Below are 4,146 nucleotides of genomic sequence, written 5' to 3' on the forward strand. Positions count from 1 at the left end.
CGCTGCCCCCGGCGCCCCCCGCCCCGGAGCCGCCCTCCAGCGGGGGAGCGCTTCCAGCTGCGGCACTGCTGAGGTAGCGCTGCGGGCAGGAAACCTCCCTGAGAAGTGTCGCCTCCGCTGACGCCCTTAGAGCCAGTCCCTTTCGCCAGGAAGAAGAGTGAGGCTGTGAGAGGAGCAAATTGCAGGGGAAGGTAGAGATTGTGGCAAACTTTCTAGCTGCTTCTGCGTGCTGCTACCTCAGTGGTGGGAGTGTCTGGCCATAAGGAACTGCAAAGCCCAAACCTAAGAGCCCTGAGGCTCCAAAAAAGACTTCCAGCTGCCTTTAGAGGAGGAACTGCAAGCAGTGCAAGCTTTTGCATATACAGCTGAGTAGGTAAGTTGGGAACAGCGCAGGTGGACTAAAAGCATGGCATACCACAGATACGCACTTAGAGAACCTTTTACAGAAGACCTGTACGTGTGAACTGGACAGAGGCTGGGAAGAGCAATCCTACACTTGCGGTCTCTTCCATTTCTAGAGTACGTATGTTTTACCTGTAAAATAGTCTTAATTTTACTCTTGAAGAGGCCCCTCTAATTAGGGAGGGCACGTGCTGTTTTGATTTCTCTTGCAAATATGTAATGCATGGAACATAGTTCGCTAGTAAAATTGTACGTTCTTGATGTGGGCAGCGTGTGCATACCACTTTGAGCAGTACCACATACTTAGTTGAACAGGAGGGGACTTCAAAATGCCTGATTTCAGCTCAGGAAGATAAAGGATTACTATAAGGATCATAATGGTGTTGTAAAGGTGTGTTGCTGTACAGTTTGGGGTTTTTTTTGTTGCTGTCTGTCTGATCCGTTGAAGCCACTCATAAACTTCCTGAAGTGCAGCAAAACTGAACTTTCTTCACTTAGTGGCAGAGTACTTTTCTATTAACATTGCGTGGTTTCTAGCTTAAATTTAGCTCAAAATCCTTGTGAAAAGTAGTTAATGCATAATCTTCTGGCAGAATAAAACTCCTAGAATACAATGTAGACTAGCTGTTGTTTAGTTTAATCCATTGCTGATCTTTTTATTTGATTTTTTTTTTAAGGCCTTAGAAAATCAAATGTCTATCTAAAACCACTTAACAGCTATTGATTTATACACGGTTAATTATATAGGTGAATGGTTCCATAGAGGTATTAGCATAAACTGAGCAAGTGCATGGTATTTTCTGAGACAGCGGGCCTTGCAGGAGTTTTGGCAAGCTTCACTTTAAGTTGCATTTTTTAAACGGTTTGCCTAAAAAACAAACTGCTTTTTTGATTATATTTAATGTAGTTGCTTATGTGTATTATTGTTTGACAGGGCAGGTTTTTGGAGACTGTATAGCCTTAGATACTTTTTCTGTATGAAACCAATAACTTAGTTTTTATTTTAACCAAACTTAAATGATCTAGGGCTTAATTTACTAGAAAGATCAATGTGCTTCCATTTGTGGCTTTTCTTTCCTTTTGGATAGGATTTACATTGCTTATCAGTAAAAATTTATAATCCATGTCTGGTTTTAGAGAAACATATACTTGTGTCTCTGTCCTTCAGAAAAATATTCTTCAAGTTTACCCTGTGTAGTATGTGCAGTCACGAGGGGTATTTGGACAAATCAAAGTGGTGGTGGTGGTAAACTTCAGGTGAAATTGTAAGGTGATGACAATAGTATGTAGATAAAGGCCTCTAATGAGATTGATTTCTGTACTGTCCTTGAAGTGAACTTACACAATGGAGAAATGAGAACTTGAAGAGAGCAAAGATGGATTTTTTTTTTTTTCTTTCCCCTACTCTTAGGTTGGTAATCGGAATCTAGAATGACTTTACCCCTAAATTTTAAATATTGAGCCCTGGTTGGCATGTTGATGAGCATCTATTTTTCTGGACCATAGAAGCATCTTGTGACTGTAATATTGTAAGACACAAATATGACAGGGCTTAACAATCCTGTTTTCATGAACTAGTTTTCTTCTGAATTCAAAACTTAATGGTCTAAGTAGACATCAGAAGTAGTATATCATGGATGCAGTATTGCAAAAAACTTCACATTTCCTTATCAATTAAAAAAAAAAAACCCACACACATACCTCCCTGTCTCTGGGAGCTGAATAAGAGACTTAATCTCAAGTATTTTTCATTCTAAAAACCAGAGAATTCTTTATTTACAGTGTATTAGTATACCAAATAAAAGTATGAAGACTGAAAAGTAGTGTAAAATAAGGATTAACAAAAAAAAAAAATTGAAACAAGTGATGGATTTGAAAAATGAGTAGTTTTTTCTTAAGGACCAGGGAATATAAAAGAAGGCTTTTGAAGAAATGGCTCATTACAGTTAAGTCTCCTAGTATAGAAATGGACTTTGAAGATGCAGATATTTGTAACAAAATTGCATATATCTTCTGTTTGGATTTTTTTTTCTAATTTTGGTGGGCTGTTGGCCTACAGTGTTCTTTGATACTATTTGTGGAGACAATACAGATGCTGTGACATTTTATTTAGTATGGATATGGTATTGCAGTAGTCCGAACAGACGCTGGGAAGATTAATGTAACACTAGGTCCACTGTCTTCAGAGATCTCTGTCTGCTGGGAGAATTGTTTGTACCATGGACACCACTGTCCCCGAAGATGCTGTGGACACTAAGAATGTCGGGCATCCAGGCACCACTGTCCCAGCAGATGCTGAAGACCTTAAGAGCTGCTGATGGGAAAGTTTTATGTAACACAGATAGCTGTGTCTTGTCCATTCTGCACCTGTTTGAAAGATATTTCTTAACTATACTAAACCTGACTGTTTTAGTGAGGTTCCAGAACTTTAATAACCACAAGTGTCTCCCATATGAGGACACTTGCTTATGTTACCACTGTTTCTCTTCCCCAGAATAGCTCTTGTGTGGAGATACGTGTAATACAAACAATAAAGTACTTCTTACCAATATAGGTGGTTTTGGAAGTTTACTGTTGATATGAATTTTAATAGGACTAAACTGTATACTAAAACTAAATCAGCTTCAGGAAAACCTGTTACTTACCCTCTAGCTAACATACATGTAGTATCTGTAATACAAGGGGACTACTGTGCCTTGAGGTCATGCTTGTGGTTGCTGAGTAAAACTTCCTGCCTTACTGTGTGTTAAGTCCCTTATAAAATACGCAATATCAAGTGTAGGTCCTCTTGTTGTTTGCAGTCTGATGGCATTAAAAAAATATTGAAGTCTAGTCTGCTGTACGGATGAAGAAATTAAAATAGTTTGTCAGAGTATCTGCAGCTGTTGAGTTAATCATTGCAAATAGAATGGTTCTTAATAAAATAGTGTTCAGGTCTAAATCATCAAAATAGTTCTTGAGCACGATTACTCGGGAAAACTTCATTGTATTCACTTTGACAAGACAGTTTTATAGCAAAAAAGTACGTATTCAGTATTTAACTATTTAATTTTCCAGATAAAATACCCTTTCTCAGATATGTAACCCTACCAAAGGAGAACATCCTGTTCACTTGAAGGTACCTGAACAAAAAAGCAGGTATCTTGCTTTCACTTACCTTCCCCAGTTTGTGTAGTTAACTTGTGACTGCCATGTTTAAATTTCAAGGACATCCCACTTACTCTTTATAAACTTCATAAACAGAAACTAAGTTGCTGCTATCAGTGGAACTGTGAGGCTTCCAAAGGGTGAGCTTTGCTGCCCCAGAAAGCAATGTCTTGTTATTTGTAGCTTGTAGAGTTAATTTCTTGCTGCTTCCTTCTGTAGTCTTCTGTTTCCTTTTCTTTATATATTCAGATTTCCTTAGGCTGAATCTTACTAAAATCCTGTGCAATGCAGTAAGCTTCACACTTAGCTTTGCAGTGTTTTTATGTATCTGTGGTTACTGATGCAAAGTGGACTAGGGTTGTACACCTGTTCTTCCTTGAGGAAAAGATGCTGAACCTCTTGGGTGCAGCACTGAATGTTTTGGAAAGTTGCATCAGCTTAACTTGGGTGATTTAAGCTGAACTGATGCAGAGCACTTCTGGACACTTTTCTTCTTCAGAATGGCTAAATTTAAAATAAATTCATTCAGGATTATTTTTGATTTAGCAGTGTCGTGGTTTAACCTCAGTCGGCAACTGAGTACCACTCAGCCACTCG

At 38.7% G+C, this 4,146-nt stretch overlaps 1 protein-coding gene across 1 annotated transcript in view; it reads left to right on the forward strand.

Annotated features, from left to right (window-relative positions):
* The first annotated feature begins 326 nt into the window (after positions 1 to 326).
* SGMS2 (sphingomyelin synthase 2) overlaps positions 327 to 4,146 on the forward strand; it is a 30,995-nt gene continuing 27,175 nt past the window's right edge. The window contains exon 1 of the mRNA XM_009273573.1: positions 327 to 373. The gene's annotated coding sequence lies outside the window, so the exon portion shown is untranslated. The remainder of the gene's footprint in view (positions 374 to 4,146) is intronic.

The sequence above is a fragment of the Aptenodytes forsteri genome, unplaced genomic scaffold (genome assembly GCF_000699145.1).
Source record: "Aptenodytes forsteri isolate BGI_AS27 unplaced genomic scaffold, ASM69914v1 Scaffold93, whole genome shotgun sequence".
NCBI lineage: Eukaryota > Metazoa > Chordata > Aves > Sphenisciformes > Spheniscidae > Aptenodytes > Aptenodytes forsteri.